At 42.5% G+C, this 13,976-nt stretch overlaps 1 protein-coding gene and 1 long non-coding RNA gene across 3 annotated transcripts in view; one reads left to right on the forward strand and one right to left on the reverse strand.

Moving 5' to 3' along the window:
* BCO2 (beta-carotene oxygenase 2) overlaps positions 1-13,976 on the forward strand; it is a gene marked incomplete at its 5' end in the record, with an annotated part of 75,304 nt that overhangs the window by 12,990 nt on the left and 48,338 nt on the right. The window lies entirely within an intron of this gene.
* On the reverse strand, positions 259-6,219 carry LOC309519869. Of its 2 annotated transcripts, XR_014214030.1 has the most exons (4): positions 6,112-6,219; positions 4,869-5,021; positions 2,565-2,707; positions 259-904 (listed from the first exon to the last, which is right to left on the reverse strand). It is a non-coding gene; the product is annotated as an uncharacterized lncRNA (long non-coding RNA). The 2 variants fall into 2 exon arrangements; XR_014214031.1 differs by lacking the exon at positions 6,112-6,219 and having other exon boundaries at positions 4,869-5,113.

A 13,976-nucleotide genomic window follows, 5' to 3' on the forward strand; every position in this document is an offset into this window, starting at 1 on the left:
GAAGCACTTTCTTGCACATAAACTTCTTTGTGTGAATGACATGATTATTTCAGCGTCTGTAGAGCACACTGAGGAAGTTCTGGGCTCAATCTCCAGTAAAAGGATTTTAGGTTCCTAGCCGGCAAAGGCCCATATTTGATACCTCAGCTGGTTCTGGACTAGGTAGATCTCATCTGCTAAAAGATGGCTTATTGTACATCTATACTGGTTAATCATGGGCAGGAATACAAATGCATGAGAAAAAGGCAAGACTCAAAATGGTATGAAGATGCAGGAAACTTTACTAAGAGTTATAAAATGCCCAATGTATTTTATTACGCAACTTTCTCAGGAGCACTGAATAGTAGGCCTTAGTTCAAAATACTCTGTACAAAAATATTCATCAACTCAAATTGCGTATAGCATTCACAGTCATCAAACAGCCACTTAGAAAAGTGACACAGAGAGCTTTATAACAAAACATTTCTTTATACTGCAAATCCCGTGATCCTATAAACCTTGTGTGTTTTTCATTCGGGGCTCTGCAGTGTGTTATACAGATATTCCAAGATTTATTTATTAGGGATGTGATGTTTTTCATTACAATACAGTATTCTATATTATTTGTTTTACTTGTTTGTATTCCATTTCTAGTATTATTTTGCTTATGTTTTTCTTGCGATGGTTATATTTTTCTTCTGGGAAGTGGGGAAGTATGTAGCTTTATAGACTCGTCTATTCCATCGATTCTCTTTATCACCAGTTGTGTGACTCTGTTCCTCTCATTTCTCTCAAAGGCAAGGAAGTAGCCTTGCTCCAGTGAGGACTCAAATCTGTAGAATTGTCTGTCAGCTTTGGAAAATGGGGTTTTGAAGAATAGCATATCACTTTTTTCTCCTGGAATGAATTCTGGGACGTCTCTTGGCTGGAAAGAAGGAAGATTAGAAATGTATTATCTCAAAGAAAGTTCAGAATCTTGCAAACAGTGTCTGAAGCAAGGCCTTGATCAGATCATCAAACACAGAGGCAAAAGAAGCCCAGAGAGACCTCATGCTAAACCGCCAGTTTAGGAAGGCTTCTCAGTGTTTGAATAAAATACGCCTCTCTGTAATTTAAGACCCTTGTTGGAGAGTAGACTCAAGCAATAGGATCCTGTCACTGTAAGTAGTTCTGGGAACTGGTTAATACTTTGATATGTAACTCACATGGAAAATGAAACACTGTAGATGCTCATCAGACAGTTTCACATGACCATGACTTGGCCCTGGTCGCTCCATGCTCTAGCCGTGATTGTGCACAGTGAGATGTAATGCAACAAACCACGGTTTGTTGTGATATCTGAATTTGTGCTATCAGACAAACCATGGTTTGTGAATGTCCATGAAACCAGGATCTGAAACCTGGATTGAGAAGCTGGTGTGCATACGACTGTTGGGAAAAACTGGTTTGGTGTTACATGTAAACCTGCTTTTTCTGTGTTACTTGAGCATTTGCACAGAGACAAATGGGACTACTTGATATTATTTAATCTACTTAAAATGTTTTACTGGCCTTTCCAAAGTTGGTCCCATTTCACTTACACTGGTGCTCAATCATTGGTCCATTCTGCCCCATTTTGTACTTCTTATTATTTAAAATAATAACTAATTTTGAACCTTCTTTTTTTAAAAAAAAACCTTGTTGATAAAATCATGGCTAGTACAGAAAAAAAAGTTAAATTTGGACATGATTTGCCTCCAGGAAACACACATTGTCAAAGAAACGCAGAAGGATTTTGATTAATAAAAGATTGGGAAAGGATTTTGTACCGCATACCAAAAAAAGAAGAGAGTTTTGGAAAAGCAAGAAACCTTAGAAGAAATAAAACGAAAAGAAAAATAAATAAATTCCCCTCGAAAAGAGATTGTGAAACAGGATATTAAGATATTGCAAACACAGTTCTCATTGATAATAAATCAAGAAATAGAGTGGGAAATTAAATATTTAAAACAGAAACAATTCAAACACGCTAACAAACCAGGGAAACTATTAGCATGGCAAATAAAGAAAAGACAAGGAAAATCCTGTATAAATAAAATTAATAGAGGAGGCAGAGTTGTGGAAAAACCCTAAAAAAATAAGAGATTAATTTGTGAGTTTTTATACAGAACTATATCGAGCTAATAAATTTAAGGAACCACAGAAAGAAGAGGAAGGCAGTTGAGTTTTGAAATGTTAAAATGATTGTAAAACTATTGAAATGTATATAACTGAATATCATAAATTAAATAATAATAAATTACACACACTATGTGTTTTCTCAAAATACATAAATTTCAATTCTTTTCATGCACTTTCCTGTGAAATATACATCTTATACACATTTTAATCATAGCATACATATTTTTGGAACGTATATGTTCCAATGCACAAGGAAGTTTGGGACTGTCAAACTGGGTCAGTCTGCTGCGAAAAGATCACTCAGCCAATTCCTCATCCCTCCCTTCTTGGCCTGTGCAATTCCCTCCTAGAGAGTCAACAAGGCTGCAACGTTAAAGGTAGAGAACTTTAAAAGTGAGTCTTTATGGCAATTGGCAGTGGCTTACCCTAAACACCACCTTCATGTTGCTACCGTCTTTCACGATTTGCATGATGTATGTTTCACCGTTCCACTTTGTGCTGAAGGCCACTGGCAGTCCTCTCAGGTTGCTGTCTTGGTAAATGTGAATATTCAACGAGATTCCAGGTTCTGCGCACAAAGGACAATTGGGCACCTTTTGGAAAAGTCTCTAGCAGTGGCTAACAAAGCCTCAGAGCTGAGTGCCTACAATTGCACCACTTTCCTTGAGGTTTATCGCCTACTGTCAACATCATTCATCACCCCTTCCCTTTGATTAAGTGGGCACAACTTCAGTAAGATGTGATGTATTCAGCATGCTGGATTTCTGCACCAAGAAACCTCAAAAGTGTGTAACCTTGTGTTGGTGACTCAAAAGCATTTGACCAGCAGTAGAGGAGTCTCTTGAGAGTCCCATGGACTGCAAGATGATCAAACCTATCCATTCTGAAGGAAATCAGCCCTGAGTGCTCACTGGAAGGACAGATCATGAAGCTGAGACTCCAATACTTTGGCCACCTCATGAGAAGAGAACACTCCCTGGAAAAGACCCTGATGTTGGGAAAGATGGAGGGCACAAGGAGAAGGGGACGACAGAGGACGAGATGGATGGGCAGTGTTCTCGAAGCTACCAGCATGAGTTTGACCAAACTGCGGGAGGCAGTGGAAGACAGGAGTGCCTGGCGTGCTCTGGTCCATGGGGTCCGACTAAACGACTACGACTAAACAACAACAACAAGAACATGTGGCCTTTGTGTGATTAACTGTTGGTCTCTGCCTTGTTTTTAGTGAAGGCTGGAGCAAATATTCAACACTTCTACAAGAGCAAGCAGCGGTCGCTTGCTTAAGACAAGCTGAATCAGGTGGCAATGGGGGCTGACCAGATATCTGCATAAAAGTGATGGCTTTTAAAGAACATGATATATGAGTTTGAACTTAAGTGTACTGCTGGGTCAGACTCCATCTACTCCAGCATGTTGTTCTCATGTTGGCTAACCAGATGTTCTAATGGGAAGCTCAGAAGCAGGTCATGAGCACAATACAGTGGTACCTTGGTTCTCAAACTTAACCCGTTCTGGAAGTCCGTTCCAAAACCAAAGTGTTCCAAAAACCAAGGCGCACTTTCCCATAGAAAGTAATGCAAAATGGATTAATTTGTTCCAGACTTTCAAAAACAACCCCTAAAACAGCAATTTAACATGGATTTTACTGTTTAACGAGGGCATTGATCCATAAAATGAAAGCAATAAACAATGTACTGCTGTCACACAATCAATCAATCAGTAGCTGAACTGGGTTCCACACAGACACAGACACAAAACAAAAAAGAGCTGCAAAAACAAAAATTCAAAATACCGTATTTTTCGCCCTATAGGACACACTTTTTCCCCTCCAAAAATGAAGGGGAAATGTGTGTGCGTCCTATGGGGCGAATGCAGGCTTTCGCTGAAGCCTGGAGAGCGAGAGCGAGGTGCGCACCGACCCCTCTCGCTCTCCAGGCTTCAGGAAGCTTTCCGCAAGCCTTGGGAGCCCGCAGGACTTCGCGCCGGTCTCCCACGGCTTGCGGAAAGCTGCCTGCGTCCCCAATTTTTTTTCTTTATTCCCCCCCCAAAAAAAACACCTAGGTGCGCCCTATGGGCCAGTGCACCCTATGGGCCGAAAAATACGGTAAGTAGTAAAACCAGACAGACTTCAGCATAACACTCAAAATAGAAGTGTGGCACTCAAATCATCAGCGTAACACTCAAAACAGAAGCATAACACTCAAACCAGAGCACGTTTGGCTTCTGAAAAAAGTTCGCAAACTGGAGCCCTCCCAGGTTTGCAGTGTTTGGGTTCCAAGTTGTTTGAGTACCAAGGCGTTTGAGAACCAAGGTATCACTGTAGTACCCTTTTACTTGTGATTCCCCCCAAAAGTTGTTTTTCTGTGTTTCATCAAAGAGGGATGTGGTGGCAGAGCCATGAACATTTACAGGTATAGCTCAGTGCACCTTGTAAGACAACTAGTGGTTTTTAACTATCCGTGTGCTCCAAATGCATTTCCTGTTTATTATAGGTTGTCTTTAAAAACTGCAATGGATTCACAACTCTCTTTGCACAACTTGTTCCATGATTAAACTTCTCTTAGCCTTACAAAGCTATTTCCTAATGAGCAATCTAACTGTACACACCTGCAGTTGTTGTTCTTAAATGTTTTATTTTGTTCCTGAATACATGAAGCAAGAGAAAAAAATAAGGTGGGATAGGTGAAACCGGTTAAGACTTCAAGGAAGGGTCGGAAATATTACTGTACCGTTTATCATTTCTTCGTCTGTCATGGGCTCAAATGCTGCCGTGGCATCAGCATCATCCTCTGGTCTCACGATGAGCACGTGATTTTCTTGGTTTCGGAAGATCTGTGCTGCCTTGAATTTTTCAGATTTTTTAAAGCTGTCTGCTTCTAAACCTTTCAGGAGACATGATAAATGTGGATTCAGAAGGAGGGCTGTAGATTTTTCTCTTCCAGAAAGTAATTGTTTGGGAAAGTTTGTAATGTTTGAGGTTTTATCGTGTTTTTAATATTCTGTTGGAAGCCGCCCAGAGTGGCTGGGGTATAAATACATAAATTAATAATAATAATAATAATAATAATAATAATAATAATAATAATAATAATTGTACCCCACATGAGTGCTTTGAAGTGGGGCAATTTTCTAACACTTGAATGCTGAATTAACTTTTCTTCAGGCAGGTTCACCTTTGAATCAGTATTTTCAGTAGGCCTAGATCTTGTCCCCTCCCCAACCATATTTTATTACACCATGTGTAAGCACTCTCTTCTTCTCTTCTGAGTATTAAGCCGCAGTTTCCCATTACACCTGAACTGGGAAACTCAGAACACTGCTCCTAGCCAGAAAGGATATGAAACCACTCACTAACCCTGGTTTCATATCCTGTTTTATAAATGGAAATTAAACCACAGTTTCCCTATTCGGAAGTAAGGGGAAACACTGCCAATAAGACTTGATTGATGTGCTGAAGCTGAGTGAGGATTGACAATGAAAGATGTGGTCACAACACTTGTTCTCAGTTTAGTAAACCATAATTCTGGACTAGGATTATAATCTTTGAACTACATCGGTTCCACCTCTTGATTATTATTTTTTGTTCTTTTGTCTTGGGTAACACAGCACTGTATACAATTGCTGTTATATTGGTGCATAAATCTGATTGGTTGTGCTGTTACATGTCATTTAATTTACTGAAAGTTTGGTGGCTTTGCATCATGTCTTGCACAAAACCACGGCCATTCTTGCTATGTGATGTTCAGCTGGGCATGTGAAACCACTTGATCTTATTAATTCATTCCTGAAGTTAGAAAGAAAGCTGACAGTGAGGAAATGGCCCAATACTGATTTTCCACAGCATTTGATTAAATGGGGGGAGAAACCACCTATCCCATAAAGCCGCAATTCTCCATACAAAAGTGTAACACCACAAAATATTGGCACAACTCTTGTTTGTTGAGTAATTTATAACAGAGAATTTACAACTACCTTCATCTTCTGTTCCAGCCAAACCACGAACAGAGTAGGGAGAGAATGGGAAAATGTTGTTAGAGTGCATCCAGACAATTGATTATTTGCTAGCTGGGTGTATTCTATCCCCCCATCCCGCTGAATTCAAATGAATTCATATTTATTTTCCCCCCAACATGCCCCCCTGCCTATTACCAATTTGATTAGAACAGGGGTTGTCAGCCCTTTGGGGCCTATAGGCAGGGCTGGCCCAGGACATTTTGACTCCTGAGGTAAACCACAACCCCCAGCCAAAAAGGGAAGAAGGAGTGAATGGAGATCTACATCAGGAACGGAGGGGATGAAGATCTACATTGTGGCACCAAAACTGCCTTCTATTTGCCAAGAGATTACTGTGGAGGAGCTGCCAAGAAGGCAACGGATCTGGTCTCCAAGGAGCATGCCACAGCTGTAGCTGCTACCATGGCAGCGGCAGCAGGCAATGCATTTCTTGGAAGCCAGATCTGCTGCCCCAAGGATCCTGCCATCTGTGTCAGGCGCCTCATCTTGCCTCATGGGTGGGCTGCCCCTGCCTGTGGGCATATAGTGGTACCTCGGGTTAAGAACTTAATTCGTTCTGAAGGTCCATTCTTAACCTGAAACTGTTCTTTTTAAATATTTTATTATTAAAATAATTCATCATTAATACATACATATTACGAATATACAAACAAACAAACATACATTGCATATAATCCTTAAAAATATTCATACATACCCACACTCAGTCCCATAGATACTTCCTTTTCCCACCACCATCCCTCACCCCACCTGTCAGGGAACTGACATCAGAGCCAGAGGCGGAGGGAAGGCTCCCAAGTGATGCTGGAGAGGGACCCAGCAGGGAGAGAGGCAGCCCGTTAGCTGGGGAAGGAAATCAGCGCAAGACCAGGGATATAGAGGGGCTGATGGGGGAATCGGCGAGAGGGCTCCAGGACTCTTCACCGGACACCAGCGGGGAGAGCACGGGTCCTCCGCTACCCACGCCCACCCTGCGCAGAAGACTTCCGCGCAGGGAGAGTAGGAGGAGACTTGGCGTCAAACAGCTTTTATGCTGGAAAAGGTTTAAGAAACGCCCACTGACGGATTCTGCTAGCGACTGAGGCAGCCCCGAAGTGAAGGGCTGTCCAGACAGAAAAGGTTTAACAAGGCAACATAGCCAGGAGTGGCGGCAACTTACGCACGAGCAACCCCTATATTCATTACACCACCCTTGTGTTAGACTTCCAATCTACTCAATTGCAATTTCTTTCCACTTCTCTTACTTTCTTTCACACATTTTTAAACCAACTTTTCTGCTTCTTTTTCTGTTACACATTGTTATCCATCTTATTTAGTATTTCGGTATTTATAACGGAACTTGTTTATTCTAATAGGAGTTCTGATTTGTCAATATGATTTTCCAAGTATCCTTTAAACACCTTCCAGTCTTTGTCTATCTTCAACCTGAAACTGTTCTTAACCTGAGGTACCACTCCTGCTGCTGCCGCGCCGCTGGAGCACAATTTCTGTTCTTATCCTGAAGCAAAGTTCTTAACCCGAGGTACTATTTCTGGGTTAGCAGAGTCTGTAACCTGAAACATCTGTAACCGGAGGTACCACTGTATTTGCAAATTGGAGAAACAGCAGGCACTGCACACAGCATCCAAATACATACCACAGCCTGTTAGCATTGGCTACAAGAGAACACTTCTTTCAAGCCCAATTTCAACAGAGGGAGGGGGAGCTTGGAAACAAGGAAACAGAATTTCCTAATTCCATAGCAGAAGGTTTCCCACCCCCCACTCTTTGCTGCATCAAACCACTTGGTCCATCTAGCCCACTGATGTGTAGGTTGACAGGCAGTTTGATCTCCTAGTTTGCAGCCAGGCTACAAGGAGTCCTTTAATTAGAGGTGCCTAGTGTTGAATTTAGGACTTAACCATAGCAAATGGGAGCTCTGCCACTGAACCGCAGACTGTTTCCTAAGTGCTGATAAGTGTTGCTACCAACAGAAATATACTGAGTACCCACAGGCAGTGGAGAACAGCCCCTGAATCGCTCACCTACAAGGGCAGCCAATTGTCTATTTTGCCCTCTGCTTATATTATTATGTAAACATTGCCCTATTTTTTTTAAAGAGTCACAACCCACATCATACATTTTCCTTCAGATATTACCTTATTGCCTTACATGCTTTCTCTGGAGATACTGGGCCTTATCCAAATCAGAATTAATCGTGTTTAGTCCTAGCGGTGCAATTTGCTAATCTTGCACTCTGGCCATAATGGTTTGTTACCAACACTCCTCTTCAGATGGCAACATGTATGACTTCATTTCACTTTAAAACGTGGGGTGCCATCCTTGCTCCATATGGGGAAGGCCCATAGCTCAGTGGCAGAGCTAACATCCCTGGTTCAATCCTGACATCTCCAGGTGGGGTTGGGAAACCCTTATCAGAAACCCTGGAAAACCGCTACCAGTCAATGTTGAAAATAAAATTGGGCTTGCTGCCCTGATGCTAAACACAGTTAAGCACCATTTTGTTGTAGAAAATGATGGCTTTTTAAAAAATAAAATGAGCATTGAAATTATGCACGTGCTCAGCCACACTAACTATGAAGTGTGTGTGTGTGTGTGAGAGAGAGAGAGATTGATCCTGTGGTGACCAGCATACCATGCTGACTCAGGAGCTGACACCAGGTCTATTTGCCACTGCCTCCATCTGCCACTCTGAATGGTACCTCGGGTTAAGTACTTAATTCGTTCCGGAGGTCCGTTCTTAACCTGAAACTGTTCTTAACCTGAAGCACCACTTTAGCTACTGGGGCCTCCTGCTGCTGCCGTGCCGCCGGAGCACGATTTCTGTTCTCACCCTGAAGCAAAGTTCTTGACCTGAAGCACTAATTCTGGGTTAGCAGAGTCTGTAACCTGAAGCGTATTTAACCTGAAGCGTATGTAACCCGAGGTACCACTATAGTCATTTGGGGGTAGGACCCTGATTATGGCCATAGCAACACCTCTGCAGAAAATGAAACCAAAATAATCCAGGCGAGAGTTACCTTCAAAAAAGAGGGTCCCATCATCTTCAATACGCAGTGGACACATCTGAATTATACCAGCCATCTTTGCTCTTTAGGAGTGGGGTGGGAGGAAGAAAAGTGTTAATAATATGTATCAGTTTTCTATAGAGTGTTCCAAGGTACATGATGCCTTTCTGCTCCCATGCTTAGGTGCTCCACAACGTAGTGTGGCAGAACTGTTAGAGAGACACACACACAGAATTCAGGCAGCTGGAATTAGTACCATGGCTGCTGACAAAGGAAAGGGTTTTGGGGAGCTGTAGTCCATAACACACGGAGGTCACAGAGTTGGTGAAGGCCTGCACAAAGCGAGTTGTGAGGGATGTAGTGGCTGCATATTTCTCGTGAAAACTATGAATGAAGCTTTCCTACTTCTCTGCCGCAGAACCCTGACCTTTCTTGTTTGCAATGACACCACTAGATTATTAATAACACTGGGCAACAATTTTTTACTTTTTGAATGTTGTCTAGATTTCTACAACTGATTTAGGGTATTTTTGCACTGCTGAATCAGGAAATGGCATCCGTTTCTCTCCATCAGGTCAGGTTTACTGTAAACTGAATGGTTGGCATTGATAAAGGTAAGTACACGTAAATTGCATGTTGCTTCACCATTTTTCAAACTTCAGGGCTTGAACTTCCGTTTCTTGGAACTCCTGGAATGCTCAGCGGCAGGGAGGTCTCTCTTCAGAGTCCAACAGTAGTCAGCCATCATCACTGCGCCCTAGCAACCCTGATACCTGGTCTCCATTTCTTTCATGTCCTGATGGAATCTCTCCCCCTGCTCGTCACTCATTGAACCCAGGTTCTCAGGAAACAGGTCCATATGTGAAAATAGGTAGTGCATCTTGACGCTCATGTTGCAGCCCAGGTTTCTGAAAGCAGTCAGCATGTTGTTGACAAGTTCTGCGTAGTTTCTGGCCTTATTGTTGCCAAGAAAGTTCTTCACTACCAGAACAAATGCCTTCCACGCTTCCAGTTCCACTTCGTTCATTGACTTTCCGAACTCTGGATCTCTGATGAGCTGACCGATCTGAGGACCGTCAAAGATGCCAGCTTTCAACTTCTCCATGGTCAGTCCTTGAAAAGCCTGGCACAAGTAAGTGAAGCAGTCACCATCCTTGTCCAGAGCCTTGGTGAACTGCTTGATTAAGCCAAGCTTGATGTGCAGCGGTGGGAAGAGTATTCTGTCTCTGTCCACCAGAGGGTCGTTGATGACGTTCCTTACTTTGCAAGGCACCAATTCCTCCCGCACAGGCCAGTCCTTCTTCGTGTAATGCTGAGCACGGTCCCTACTATCCCACATGCACAGAAAACATGGGTACTTGGTGAAGCCAGACTGTTGTCCCAACAAAAAGTTCACCATCTTCAGGTCAACACAAATAAACCACTTATGCTGATCATAACCAATTTTCTCCAGCATATACTTCACCGCTTCATAGTTCTCCTTCAGTGTACTCGAGTGAGCCAGGGGTATAGAGGCAAACTGGTTGCCGTTGTGTAGCAGAACACATTTCAGTGATCGCTTGCTGCTGTCAATGAACAGTCTCCAATCTTTGGGTTCATACTGTGGCACTTCAAGCTTGAGCAGAAGCTGTGCAGTATCTTTTTTTATATATATATAGAATTTTTATTGATTTTACAACATTTTTTAAAGACAAACAAACACATAAAAAGACATACAAACACGTATAGTTTCATAATATTTTTTTTTCCATAAACCTCTTTTCTCGGACTCCCCCATACCTCCCCTTTCTGCATCCCAATGTCCATAATTTTTTAGCAACTTGTAGATATTTCTTTTCAACCTCTGTCATCTTAATCTTTTCCTTGATCTAATCTTATGTCACTGTAACCCTTTCTTTCTGAAAACCTTGACATTCTAGCATTCATCAAGTTTATAATAGTCCTTTAAGTAAATCTTGAATTTCTTCCATTCTTCTTCCGCCGTCTCTCTTTCCTGATCGCGGATTCTGCCAGTCATCTCAGCCAGTGTCATATAGTCCATCACTTTCATCTGCCATTCTTCCAGGCTGGGTAGATCTTGTGTCTTCCAATACTTTGCAATAAGTATTCTTGCTGCTGTTGTTGCATACATAAAGAAAGTTCTATCTCTCTTTGGCACCAATTGGCCGACAATGCCCAAGAGAAAGGCCTCTGGTTTCTTAAGAAAAGTACATTTGAGTACCTTTTTCATTTCATTATATATCATTTCCCAGAAAGCCTTAATCTTCGGGCATGTCCACCAAAGATGGTAAAAAGTACCTTCAGATTCTTTACATTTCCAACATTTATTGTCAGGCAAGTGGTAAATTTTTGCAAGCTTGACTGGGGTCATGTACCACCTATAAATCATTTTCATAATATTTTCTTTTAAGGCATTACATGCCGTAAATTTAATCCCGGTGTTCCACAACCTTTCCCAGTCAGCAAACATAATGTTATGACCAATATCCTGTGCCCACTTAATCATGGCTGATTTAACTATTTCATCTTGTGTATTCCATTTCAACAGCAAGTTATACATTCTTGACAGATTCTTAGTATTGGGTTCTAACAATTCAGTCTAGAAGCTGTGCAGTATCTGCACAGGACACCAAGTCCTTCTCTTCCGAGAAAAAACAGAGGTACTCTTGATGCCTGTTGCGGAAGAAGCTGATGCGAGCACTGTCAGAGAGGAGGTTTTTTCCCTTCAATCTGGATGCCAACAGTTCGGCAGAGTCCTTTGACGAGCTGAGGTCACGAACTAGATCATTCAACTCCTTTTGGGAAAATGGATGTGGAGCATCATCTTCAAGAACCACTTCTTGTTCTTCAACACTGGAGGCATCTTCGTCACTAATGTCAGGAAGTTCTCCGAAGATAGGCACTGGAATTTCATCACAATGAGCTACAGGACGATGTGCTGATTGAAGATCAGGATACTTGAGGCTGCTCCTGTTCTTTCTGTTGATCCCACCAATTTATGGAGCTGCACTAATTTATGGAAGATTTCAAGGTTTTATAACTTCAAACTGATCCCTTTTCGACATAATCACCCAAAACTATCAGACCTGAATACTTCTTGTCGTTAAAATAATCATTTCCAATCAAAACTATTATTCAACATGGCATTTTACCCCCACCAACTTCTTCTAAAATGCTCCACACAAGCGTACATGTGAACAAAAACGTAAAAAAATGACATGTGGCCATAGCTCAAAAACTTCACCTGGTTGAGCAAAACCAATGTGATTTTTGGATTCAGCGCATCAGATGTGTCCTAAATCAGCAGAAAAAATGCAGACAACAAATTTGTTGTTGACCAGTGTAATAATTTACATAGTCCAGAAATGTAATGCATACACAAATAATGTAAAAAAAGGTAAAGGACCTCTGGACGGTTAAGTCCAGTCAAAGGCAACTATGGGGTTGCGGTGCTCGTCTCACTTCAGGCCAAAGGAGCTGGTGTTTGTCCACATACAGCTTTCCGGGTCATGGCCAGCATGACTAAACCGCTTCTGACGCAACAGGACACTGTGACAAGTGCCAGAGTGCACAGAAACGCCGCTGCTGCAGTACCTATTTATCTACTTGTCCTTTGACATGCTTTCAAACTGCTAGTTTGGGAGGAGCTGGGACAGAGCAACGGGAGCTCACCTCGTCTCAGGGATTCAAACAGTTGACCTTCCTATCAGCAAGCCCAAGAGGCTTAGTGGTTTAGACCACAGTGCCACCTGCGTCCCTACAAATAATGTATCTTGATGCCGTAGGTGTCCTCTTTGGTATCCTATTCAAGCCGAATTGTCTGATGTTCAAAAAATATGGTAAACTTTCCCCATCCCTTTATCTCCTTGCTAGGAAAATCTTCCCAAAGTAAGCTAGTGCAGAAGTTTACGATACGATACGATACAATACAATATCTTTATTGTCATTGTCCCATACAGAACAATGAAACTGAAAAATCTACATAAGACATTCAAAACCCAACAAGCCTTCTATCCCAGCCTGGTTAGCCCCCTAAAAACTCTGATACCCCATTTTTAAATACAATACACTCCCATACAGACTCCTTACAATGCGTTTAAAACCAAAATTGCATTTGGGTAGAAACTGTTTCTCAGGTGGCTAGTCCTAGTCTTTATAACCCTGTACCTTCTTCCAGAAGGCAGAAGCTGAAAGAAATCATTTCTGGGGTGCGCACTATCCTGCGCTATTTCTGCAGCTTTCTTATGGCACCTGGAAGCATAGATTTGATCCAAGGTAGGAAGAGTGCACCCACTTTGGTTCCTTGTGGCAATACTCTATGGTTCCTTGTGGCAGTGCTCCAGTTGTTACCCTATCCTCAATACTTGACAACTGTGCCCACTACAGCTGCAAGGCTGGTTTACTTCAGATAGGGCTATCTTTAGGGATGTCAAGGAAGCAGATCCCAATCCAAGAGGCTGTGTCTTAGCAGCATCCTCTGTGAGGGATTCTGGGGTGCCCCTCTTGCGTTTGGGGGAGACAGAGGTTGGTGGCCCCGCCTAGCTGTGCCCAGCTCCGCTCCCACTTCTTGCAGAGTAGATGGATCGACTTAGCAGTCCCAGATCCCCCTTTCTTAGCATCTCCTGAGAGATTTCCAAGCTGCAGCCTTGGGACTGGCTTCCTTTTCAACGCAGACCTTCATTGGCCCTAAAGTACCAGCCCCAAGCAGGAAGCCAAGCTAGGAAGCGTGCCCTGTTGCCCCTCTTGAACGCAGCCAGGCAGCCACCCGCATCATCACAGCACAGGCTGCCCATCCTCACCTACCTGCCTCCTGCA

This window comes from Podarcis vaucheri (genome assembly GCF_965113315.1).
Source record: "Podarcis vaucheri genome assembly, chromosome: 15".
Lineage (NCBI taxonomy): Eukaryota > Metazoa > Chordata > Lepidosauria > Squamata > Lacertidae > Podarcis > Podarcis vaucheri.